The sequence below is a fragment of the Temnothorax nylanderi genome, unplaced genomic scaffold (assembly GCF_030848795.1).
Source record: "Temnothorax nylanderi isolate EJ_2023f unplaced genomic scaffold, tnyl_v1.0 TNYL_tig0019_pilon, whole genome shotgun sequence".
NCBI lineage: Eukaryota > Metazoa > Arthropoda > Insecta > Hymenoptera > Formicidae > Temnothorax > Temnothorax nylanderi.
Genome location: NW_027249081.1, coordinates 567054 through 579285, shown reverse-complemented (window position 1 = coordinate 579285; position 12232 = coordinate 567054). Strand labels below are relative to the sequence as shown.

Sequence of the window (12232 nt, the reverse complement as noted above, 5' to 3'; positions counted from 1 at the left end):
AACGCTGTTCAAGAAGATAAATGTATAACATCGACCCACTCGCAGGCAACAATTTTACTGAAATGCAGCATTTCAATTATGAAGCATAGAACGGCATATTGTATACGCGATAGCGTTGGGAATGAATATTCTAAGCTATGCAACTGTGTCACGGTTATTGCGCTCACTTCCAGGAACATCAAGACGCCCGCCTGCGCGAGATGTGCGATAATGAACAGATAATTAAAAAAGCGCAAGTAAAAAAAAACATTAGAAATTATGCGCTGAAACGGGAACAAACTGTAGCTGTCCGCGCGTATTCTGAAACGGCTGACAGAAGCAAAGGAGCTCGAATGTCAAATGCACACAGTGCGTATCGTTGACATAGAAGCATCGATCGAGCACGGTCGATCGATTGCGGGGCTTAAAATTTCGCGACGCTGCGCGCGGGGCGTCATTTTATTTATTTATATTTACAAGTACGACTGTGTCGTCCCAACCTCGTCGTTTGCCAGGCGCGAGGAGACAACAGGCACTTTGTCCCTGACGTGGAAGTCGTTCGCTCCTCTCCTCCCTCCCGTCCCATCCATTGACATTCCCGTCGCGACGTCGGCGACAACGTCTTCCCCCCCCCTCCCGCCCCTGGACTCGTCTAAGACGTCGATATTGAAAACGCGTGACTAATGATTATTGGCCGCAGTGTGTTTAACAGCTGAAACGATATGCTCGATCCGCCACGTGACCTCCGTCTTCTTGTCTGACGAAACTCACGGCGGGATCGCGGGAACGCCACGAGTACAAACGACTTTCGTGAGACGGAAAAGCAAGTCAACGATCGAATAACCGCGATCGTAAGAGGAATCTTAAAAAGAAGAGAGAAAAGATACATATCAAAAAAGATATATTATTAGTGGGAATAATTAATTAATTAATTAATCGAAAAATCCGTTACGTTCCGGTTGTGCGCGCGGTTGTATCTGTTAAAATTTATATCACTGCTGTTCCGCTTTGTGTGTCGCGTGCACCTTATTAAATTACTCCGCAACGTTATACTCCGACGATGTTCAATACGAATATTGAGACTTGTCTACGCAAACTCTATGTATGAATTATCGACATGAACAACGACAAAGTAGCTTTAAGCTTATGATAAAAGCAAAAAGTTATTTACGTTGTGAAACGCAGAGGATACATCTTTGCTTTACGCTTTTATTTTGAGGCAAATGCCACGCTTTGTCCCTTTCTATGCGCTGCCGGGCGTAATCCGCTTCGCTTTTATACACATGTAAACGTAAAAAGCGCGTTTAACGGGTAATTTGCGCGTATCAACTGCAATTAACGGTGAACAATTGCACAAAGTTATTTAGCCGCGTGATGGCAATAACGTTCAATTTTAATTCCGCAAAGAATTTCCGCACACGAGCAATGCACTCTACGTATTGTTTGCGCGGCGCACGATGACATATATGTAAATGATAAGTCGCGATAAAATGTTATATTTACAAGTGGGTGAATTATCAAAATGGCAATCTTCGATTCCGCATAACATGTACTAGACTCGCGCGTCGTGATAACGCGGGATTTTTTTATAAAGAACGGAACGGAAAGGTAGAGAAGAAAAAGAGAGAGAGACAAAAGAAAAATAATATGTCGCGTTCATCGCGGTTCGGCGAGTCGCGGTGAGTAAAGAGTAAAGGGAGAAACGACCGCGCAACGTACGCGATTTCGCACGCAACGTATCCGCGCGCTTCACAGACAGCGATGGTTATTACGGGCCAGACGTAAGCAATCGCGGCTTTTCTTAACTTTCACATTAACTTTTAATCGACATCATATTTTACCCTTTACCGATATCAATGTAACCGATATCAACGATGCGTGGCGACAAATCGATTTCAAATCGTATTACATCTCGATTACATTTATTATTATATCTCATTTTTGCAGTCAACACAGTGCCGCTTTCTCTTTCCAAAAAATTTATCCAATAAATCCGAATTTAAATTAAAGATTTTTATTTGAATTTTAATTGCAATTAAAAGAATTTTAGCGAGAGCTTTTAGCGAAGCTTTCGGACAAGAAACTGCGACGAAAGCGTGCTGCGTCATGGAAACGTCTGCGACGGTATGTTTACGTGTGTAATTATTATTCCAACTTGTGAAACAAAAGTAAAGAGCAATAAAGATATTACATTTTATTTTCCTCCTCCCTTGTTTACCGCGCACTTTAGGGCGCGCGTTATCTCGCGCGACGCGCGCAGTCCGTAATGGCTAAGAGTCCGCGGGGCTAAGAGTCAAGTAACTACCATCGCGGAACGTGTCGCCTATTATTAGACGCGTCGTTTCCGCGTACGGGCACGCAGACAGGCCGCGTCATGCACGCGCTGACGCGCGAGAGGACGCGGGCGGACGCGACGGCGACGGCGACGGCGACGACGCGACGACCGTACTCAAAGGAAAGCGAGTCGTCGTTATATCGTTTCAGCCCGAAACTGAATCACTAGCCAGCGACTCCTCCGCATCTCTCGGCGTTTCCGCACGTGAGCGGAAGCGGAAAGAAGCACGTCCAAAATTAAGCAGCGGTTTCGCGAAACACATGAGCGTCAAATTTGCTCTCTTATTCTTTTTTGAAAACTAAACGTTTAATTAGATTTTTATCAGGATTGAGTTAGAAACAAAGCTATTTAATTTAGATAGATTATTATTCTATCTATATTAGCAAGATTCAATATGAATATATCAATATTCATATTTATTTCTATTTTTTAATAAAGATTCACGTAATTCTCTTCGACTTTTCCCAAACAATTCCCTACGATGAGATATCGTAGAATAAAGTGTTGAGGCAATAATTGCTAAGGCAAGCTCTATGCGCGGACGGCTTAATTGTGCATCTCAATAGCATCCATTACGCTATTTTGATGTTCAGTAAAGATTAATGTAGAATTTCATTTTGCAGCGAGATATTCCGATCCGAAGAGTTCGTGCGTTTTCGCGCGTAACGAAAAGTCGGCACGCAATGTTTATCGCGGTTGCACATTTCGGTTCGCACGTCATTCATTTCCCGTTTCGAACACAAGCGGCAGGAATCAACGTAACCTGATTTCGTGCAACATAATTACGCCGGACGGATGCACCGGCATGGGGAGGAGGCGGCACTTTCACGCAAAATGCATGCGTGTAATCCCTCTCCGTAATGAAAGCCACCTATCCTTTCTTCGCGTTACGCGATTTTATTTTTTCGCAACGCGACGTTAGGCTCAACCGAATCTCGATTTGACGTTTCCGTCGCTGGAAACTCGAGATTTTTCCGGATTTCGCGATTCGGGCAGCTTCCCAGCTATAATAGAACATTTCTGGCGAGGCACGCCGCGACTCTCCCAAAAACCGCGCACAGAAAATGCATATCGTTTCCACGAAGCGCGACGCAATTTGCGTGATTTGTGCGTGATATCTCCGGTGTTGTCGTGATTTCGCTGAAAGCGGAAATCGAGCGGCGCGTGTAGGCACGCATTGGAATTTTAAACAGACGTCTGTTTACCTCGCGTGTATGAAATTTAATTGCGACGACCGTCACGGGGCGGGCTGCCACGCTAAAAACAGATGTAAATATACGAATCCCGCTTGTCCGCCGCGACATTCCGCTCATTGCACGGCACGATCGAAAATTACCGTGTGCCGCGGCTGTCCATTAACGTCAATGAAGAGATCGCGATCGCGCGCGCGTGGGACGTTAATATCCTTCTGCATGCAGGTATTGTGCTTTCCCGACCGACCGGTTTACGGAGGAGGTCTATTAAAAGGATCGTTATCAGCTGCGCTTTCCTTCTTAATCGGGCGCCGCGGATGTCGGCGGGCGGAAAGCGGAAAGGTCAAACAATTCCTTTGGAGGAGGCCCTCGAATACGGATGCGGGCTGAAAGGTCAGAATTTTACGAGAATACTCCGCGTAAGCACGTGCTTAAAGGGTAACAAGACAAAAAACGAAACGCGCGCTCGCGACTAAAACCCCCGACCTTAACCTCTCAGATGTAGGGTTTTCCCCTAACTGGGGTTTCAGAGACTCGTATTAACTCCCCGGCTGTGCGATCCTGCGACTTCACCGCGCATTTAAAGGCGGAAGCGTCGGGGAAAAATAACGCGAAAGAAAAGCGATCGTCTTTCTATGCCGGCTACAAAATTGGGACGGTTCGACAAAACAGAAGCAGGAAGAAATCGATGCGAAGATATTTTAAGAATAAAATATATCGAACCGTGCCACGGTAAAGCTATTCGTATCATATTTTCCTCACCTCGGTCTAAAAATCGTTTCTTTTTTCAAGTTGCTATTTGTCACTTCTATATTACGGCACTTGTATGTTTTTTAGATGAATATGATCTTAAGATCTCACAATTTCTGATTTATATGTTGAATTATCTACTAGATAAAAACATTATCCAAACGGATAATACTTTAAGATTCCTTATCTCATTTGAAATGGATCTTTTTTCAGGAAAGATATTGAAGCGCGAATAAAAATTAGGGGTTTGTACGCTTAGAGATACAAATAATGGTAAATAAATGGTGCATTGTTCATTTAATCTATAATAAATCTAATTTCAACAAACAATTTCATTGACAAAATGTTTTCGTTTCTATAGTAACAAAGTTACAGATATAGCAATTTCGATTATATGAAAAATTAAAATCTGGAATCCTTTTTCTCATCTTAAAATTAAAATGGAATTTTAATGTGTGCGTTAAAAAGATTTTGACGCTTTATGTTACGCTTATATATTTCAGTTCCTAAAGATTTTCTTCTCGAGAAACACTGTTGAAAGACTCAACACAGCGCGGTAATCGCGCATCCGTCCCCGTTTTATCAGCGTTGACTTCTTTCACTGCGCAAACCAAGGCGCGTTCGCGGTCGATAAGCCGAAAAATCCAAAGGAAGGTCCTCGTCACGGACCGAATTAACGCGGTGCAAAATACACGCCTGATAAATGTTGCCCGTAACTGACCTACCATCGACACCACGCTCGTTGCTCCTCTTGGCTTTGCGCCGCGCCGGTCCTGCACGGCAAAGCAACGCCTGCGAGAGACAACGCCGAAAAAAATCGTAACGCGTAATCGGGTTCACGGAATTTCACGATCGGCTATCTCGCGAGCGATGAATCAATCACGGTACACAGTGCGATAAGAAAGCGCGCCAAGCGCTGATTAAGCAGGCGTCGTGGCGGCGAAGGAAAAAAAAAGAATTCGCTCGATCGGCCTTTAAGTCAGCATGAATTTCCAGCGCGCGTGTTAAGCAAGTTCTCTTTTTACTCTCTTCTTTACGCGCGTAGATTCCGCACGCGTTGCGTTAGAACGATTTTATCGGATTTTTTAGACTAACTTTTACGCAATTATGTAAATACAATTACAGAATAGGAAGCAATCCACGCTTCATTAGAAGCGGCTGAAGAAATAAAACGCTAATAAAACCCGAAGTTTTTTTTATACGAGAAGAAAGATAATTCACTTCACGTAATAAAGACAAATCGCGTCTCCATATCGCGTAAAGACAACTTAATCAACCAAAATTTATTTTATCAGTATCCTTTGAGAGTTGCATGTTATATTCTTCACCTGTCTCAATATGCGTACAAGAAAATTTAGCAAAAACAAAAATGAGAACGATCCCTGCGCGGACGTAACCGTCCACGTGAAAAAAAAAACGCAATTTGCCTTCAACAGTGATTAGTTTAGGGCTGAAATTAAAAGCGATGCAGTGCACTCCGGATCGGAGTCGTTCAAAGAAACGGTGAGGCACAGGTGAAACAAAATCACGTTGATCAATACGAGCGGAACGCGGAGAGTTGCCGCATTCCTGTTTTAAGTACACGGGCAATACGCGCGGTGACTCGACACGTTTCAGGGAACAGCATTGTTAGCGTCGACGCGTCGAAAGTCATACCGAATCAATAAAGTGGAAATCCTGACGATGAGTGCAGCCGAGACGTTCGGTGGCCTCCTCAAGAAGGCAAAGCTTCCCCCTGCCACCCTCCCGTGGGAGGATTCATGTACAAGTCGCGGGGACGCGGTGTAATTCACGAAAAAAAAAAAGAGAAGAAGAAAACAACATTCACCGGCACCGACGGAATCGCGAACTGTCCGCGACTCAGCTCGGGAACGAGTTATTGATTCGAGGCACGTAATTTAATATCAAACTGATAATAACGTCGCCGCGCGTCAAAATTAGGGTCTTATTTCGGAAGGCCGTGCACGTACACGTGGACGGAGCGAGGATCGATGCTCGAAAACACAATCGGCGGAACTGCCATACAGAGCCCCAGCCAGTACACTTGCGCCTTTTCACGTAATAATGCAAATAAGGCTGCAACTGACTTGGCAAAGGTCGATTTACGAGTAAATTTGAAAAATACACGACTTTGAAATTAATAAATTATATAATTAATCAATATCTTATAACTGTCGACCGTAGAACTAAAGTTGTGCAATTTCATATATATATATATATATAATTATAATTTTATATTATATCTCGTGTCTTTTTCGTGTAGTCCTATGAGGAACGATTCTCAAATAAAAAAAAATGACATCGCATTGAACCTAAATGTGTAAAAAGCCATTTGCAAAAATTATCTTAGGAATAATTAAATAAAAAAAGATGGTTGCTTTACATAACTCACGAATCCATCCATCTCTTCTACTTCGGGAAGCGAGACGATATTTATAATCGTGCAGTTACGAGGAAACATAGATTATAGATAGTCCGAGAGATAAGGTGCATCTCTCTCTTGGACATATCTTCCGAGAATTAGTTCGTATCAGTTTTCGGAGAAAAACCATTCGTTCAATCTGAGATATCGGCGTTTCGTCGCGCTCTATCCGCCGGGCTTTTCCCGCCGTGGCTCCGCCACTTTTTCGGACGACGCGACGCGCGCAATAAACGTGATTGCGCGATAATGCGAAATGCAGTGGCGTCAAGACCTTACCGCGACATCTCTCTCCTACACGGTGTTGCCACCTGTAGGATTTTTAGCAATAAAGAGTTTTGACAATACTAACGGATTGCGGAGTCTGACGGCGGGGAATATCGCGTGCACATTTGGAAAAATCCCGCGTGTGAAAACTTTCATTTATCAGTGATATATCACGTTCGTTTTCAAACGATTTGTAAATGCGTCAGGTCTCAAGATAGAATTCTCTATCTAATCTTTATATAATTTCTGTACAATTTCACATGCCGCATGTTATATACTATTTTATTATGTATTATGAGTATGTGTATTTTGATTCTTCAAATATATCTTAAATTACATGAAATTATAAATAAAATTCTATCGTAAATTTTGACACGAATTATAGATCGTCTAGAGCAGGCGTAAAACAGTAAAACTAAAAGAGAAAAATTCAAAGATAGAAATTATTATTGAATGCGTCTGAATACTGATACTTAATTGTTTTGATTCGTAACTTTCTTCTTTCAAACTCCATTTTTAAAACATCGTCCTCTGATTTTGAAACAATAAAGTATAATTTTATCAATTCAAAATCAGAGCACGATATCAAGAGACACGGTAGTGTCTCGCGCCAAGTAGACGCGGAGCGAGACCGATTTTAGAAACGGGGATTTTTTCGCGCGTTCGGAGTCTTTCTCTTTAAAGATATGGAAGTATCGATAATCTCGTGCGTACAAAATAAATCGATTCGCATGATAATACACGGTAATTCACGATATTGATCGATGATTTCCAAAGTTTCGATAAATTATTTATCACTTTATATTTCAAAGTTATCATTTTTTCTTCCGATAAAAATAATAATATAAAAGTTGTAAAAATTTATGTTTGAATAACCGCTCTCTTCTATTGTCATTAAAAACTTTTACATTTCTAACATTTGATTAGCTTCGTAAGCTCCTACAATAACCGAATGCGACGCTGTATACTTCGAAAATGCAGATAACCCGCGAATAACACGATTAATTGGTTCTGTGTTATTGAAAACAGGGCAATTCAAGACCCAGATCCATGTAAAATTGAGCATTTTGTTCTAAATTTAAGGGATCATTTTAAAGAAAACTTTTAAAAAATAGGGTTGTCACAATTTCTTACCGTGTTATTCGAGACTCCATGCAATTCAAGTACCCTATTATTCGAGAGTCACCCGTATATCACGAAATAAAAGAAACTCGTATGTCTCTATTGTGACAAGCCGATAGATTTCGATCGATATCTCGGATAAAAATAACGTTTCACGAAAAGAGGTATATTAAGCTATCTAAGCCAAATTATCAGAACACGAAAATTTTATATGGAATTAATTTGCTAATTATTTGCTATTATTTGCTTTTAAAAGTAACTTTTTAATAGCTGGAGCAAAAAAATTACTTTTAAAAGCATAAAATAGCAAATAATTTTGGTATTAACTTTTTGCTTTGACTTATGTATATGTTTTTTTACAATGGCTGGATAGCTTAATCTTAGACTATCCAACCCTTCGTAACTTTTTAATAGCTGGAGCAAAAAAATTACTTTTAAAAGCAAAAAATAGCAAATAATTAGCAAATTAATTCCATATAAAATATTTAGTGCTCTGATAATTTGGCTTAGATAGCTTAATATACCTCACGAAAAGGTGCATCTTTCAATTATTCCAATACGCCATTCGCCTCGTTTTCTCGTTTCTTTTACGTTGAAATGCAATTACAATAGCGTATTGGCAATTTTTGAAGCGAATAAATAAAATCCAGGATTACCGATTAAACAATCGACAGGTAGACAATGCAGTCTGATCGCACCGACGTTGATTAACGTTAATTCTAATAAATCCATTTTCCCTTATCTGAAGGAAAGCAGCAAAGGGTATCGACGCGACCGCCGGTTAGGGCCTTGGCCCTAACATAGAAAAACTTAAACCATAAGCAAATTGACCAATAGCTATCTCAAGTTTTCGAGAATTCTCGACCGTGATTGGTCAATTTGCTTACTGTTTAAGTCCTTAGGGTAATATTTCATTCGTCGGACGACAAATTTTTCAAACGTATTGATTTGCCACAAGATAGAGGATTTCTAGAAACTCGAGAACTTCTCTATTTTGTAGCCAATCAACACGCTTAAAAAATTTGTCGTACGACATATGAAATATCAGTCTTAGGTACTGCTTAAATTGTTCTATGTGCCATGGCCCTTACCCTATGCAGTCTGACGAGCATCGCGTTTTGTTCGCGGGCTCCCTTCGCCGCGCGGGCCATGAATCAGCGGACGCGCGGCTCGACGGGGAAAAAAGAGCGCGGGACTCGCGCCGCTCGCGGCGCCGCTTAAACAGCTGTTTAAGCGGCGCGCCGGAGGAGCGGGACCCGCGAGGCGCAGCGGAGAGCGTTGAACGGCGTAGTTACTCACGTACCAGAGTTTTGAGGTTAGGACCAGGCCGAACGGGCGCGCGGAGACGCGACGCGCGGACGGGCACGATTCCTCGACGGTCTCGGATTCTCGATTAACACGCTCCGCCTGCACAATTTCTCCTCGTACATACATCTCGGAGCATCGTACGCGTAACACGCGCGTAAACAACGCGCTATACAAGCGACGCGACGCGACAATCACGAGTGACACGCCGCTACCTTCCGATCGTTCGATCGACTTCGCGCGTCCCGAGCCCTAACCTCAAAAGCGAACTCCGCGCGGTAGAAGATTCGCGCGCGCGGAGCGAGCGAGAGAAAGAGAGACAGAGAGAGTGAGAGAGAAAAACCGCGCACAAGCACGTACATACCTTCGATGCGATCCTCCTCACGCAGGCTGGAACGCGTACCCCTTTGTCCGTCACGCTCGTGCGGCCTCTCCCGACAATCCACTTCGAAAAAACAAGCCGGCGACGCCGTGAATGATAGGCGAGGGGGACGGGTAAGACGGGTGGGGGTGCGGGACACACACACAACAGGCAGGTAGATCCGGTCGAAAGAGAGAGAGAGAGAGAGAGAGAAAACGAAGAACTCGGCACACGCGTCGAGAAAGAAAAAACTCTCTCGCACACTTTATCGGGCACACCGAACGACACAGATGTACGTGCGTGTATACATGCGGTTATACGTTGACTTATGTATGGCGCATAAAACGCGCGCGCCGCACACCACCGTACGTTTCACTGGTTTTCAACAGTCGCGCACTTCACCGACGGAGCGACGATTGCGTAGGTGGGGAGGGAGCGACGGGGTAGACGATGATGTTGGTGACAGCGGTAGTGGAAGGGGGGGAAGGGCGGAGAAGGGAGACGGAAATCTCTGGATGTTCGACGTTACGAAGGGATACTTCCTCTTTCGCGCGCGAAACAGCGGAGACACTCGCGACGCGGGGCACCTCGAGAGAGCGAGAGAGAGAGAGAGAGAGAGAAACGCCAGAAACCACATTCGAGCTTATCGCCGAGCTGTCACCGCGAGCATAACGCGCGCGCGCTTCCCTCGGCCGAACGCCCAAGCGGGTGTCGCGCACGCACGCACGCAAACGCACACAAACAAACAAACAGGCACGCACGCACACGCGGGTAACACGAAGCGCGAGCGCGGCGGGATCGTATCCTCGCTCCTCGTCGCGCCTTTCCCTTCGCGATCCGATCGCAATCGGGTCGCGGCCGTGAAACTTCACTGTGTATATCCGCCGGCGCGGATCTCTCTCGCCCCTCTCCCTTCTATGTCTTCCTCGCGCGGGGAGCCGATCGGTCGCGACGATCGCGGCGTCGTCGCGCGGCTGGGCGTAGCGGCGACGCGATATTAGCGTTGCTAACGACAGTAGTGGTGGTGGTTGACGGTTGGCGACGGTAGTGGTGGTGGTAAATTGCACAGTGGTGGTGGTCGATGATCGTCGATGACCGTGACTCACACGTGGACGCTCGCGCTTCCACCTTCCGGTGCCGAAATGTCTTCTCCAATCAGGACATCCGGATTCTCGCGATCGTCGATCCCCCGTTCCCTCCGTCAACGACTCCTTCCTCTTGCCGCCGCTCCGTTATAGAACGAGGCGGGTGACAGTCCCGTGCTCCGAAAGAGGGACGCGAGCGCGCGCCACCCGTGGATCAGGTGGACGAGGCGGTATATCGAATTTATCAACCACGGAGTCCCGCGTTCGAGGAGGCACAACCGTTTGTTTTCGTTCGTTCGCGCGCGCGCGCGCTCGTGCTCGCGCTCGCGAAAGAGAGAGAACGAGCGGGGTGTGTGCGCGGGTCGCGGCCCCGGCTCCTTTCAGGTTATGGTCATCGGCGTCAACCCGCGTGACGCCGCGCGGCCTCGCGGACTACTGACTGACTTACCGCTGGCCGTTCGCTCGTCCCGCCGTCGCGACGACTATCACGTGGTATTGTCGCGCGCGCGAGCGGGGCGGCGATGTCCTCTTCTCCCTTTCTGGGTTTTTCGCGACGCGACGCGACGCGCGGCCGGGGTGACCGGACCGGACCCCGCGGGACCGACGACGGACGCCTTAGGGACGCGCCCCGAACCTCCGCCACTCCCGTCCTCGCGCTCGGCGATCACGAGGCGCCCGCGTACCGTCGACGCCGGCGCTGCTGCCGCCAGACGGACGGACGGAGGGGCAGGGGGGAGGGGGTGGTGGATACGCGGCGGAGAGCGCGGTGTGGACGTACTACCGGCTGACACCCCCGCGACAGCGCCGCAATGAACTCGCCCGGCACGAAGGGTCAAAAGCACCGCGGCAAAATAATAACAGAACGCAGCCGCCGACGCCGCTGTCGGCAACGACAGCGCGTGGTGAGCTGGGCGGCCGCCGCCGTTGTCGTTGTCGCCGCCGCCGTCACACGAGCGCGACGACCTTCCTGTCTCTAATTCCTCTGTTTCTCCACCACCGCCCGAGACCAGCCGTGACCGGCGGCGGCGTCGCGCCGGGACAACGCCGCGCTCGGCAGGACGGCACGACGACAATAACAACGTCGTCGTCGTCGTGCGGCACGGATAACGCGACGGCTGTCGCTCCTGCCGGTATTGCTGATATTGTTTTTGTTGTCGTCGTCGTCGTCGCTCGAGAGGATCCTTCTTTTCCCGTCGACGTTGCTGATATCGTTGTTTCCGTTGTTGCTATTGCTGTTGCTGCCGCTAATGTTGACGGTAGCGATGTTGGGGATGATTATGGTGGTGGTGGTGGTGGTGGTGATGGTGATGGTGGTGGTGGTTGTTCGCGGCCGCGGGTTTTGGCGGGTTTCCACGGGCGACGAGCGCGCACACCACTGGCACACACCGCGGCCGCCGTGCATTCACCTCGTCCTCG

The 12232-nt window shown here is 46.6% G+C and overlaps 1 protein-coding gene across 1 annotated transcript in view; it reads right to left on the bottom strand.

The window, feature by feature from the left end:
• Mnb (minibrain) overlaps positions 1-11793 on the bottom strand; it is an 81315-nt gene extending 69522 nt beyond the window's left edge. Inside the window, exon 1 of the mRNA XM_071699653.1 lies at positions 9735-11793. The gene's annotated coding sequence lies outside the window, so the exon portion shown is untranslated. The remainder of the gene's footprint in view (positions 1-9734) is intronic.
• Positions 11794-12232: the final 439 nt, after the last annotated feature.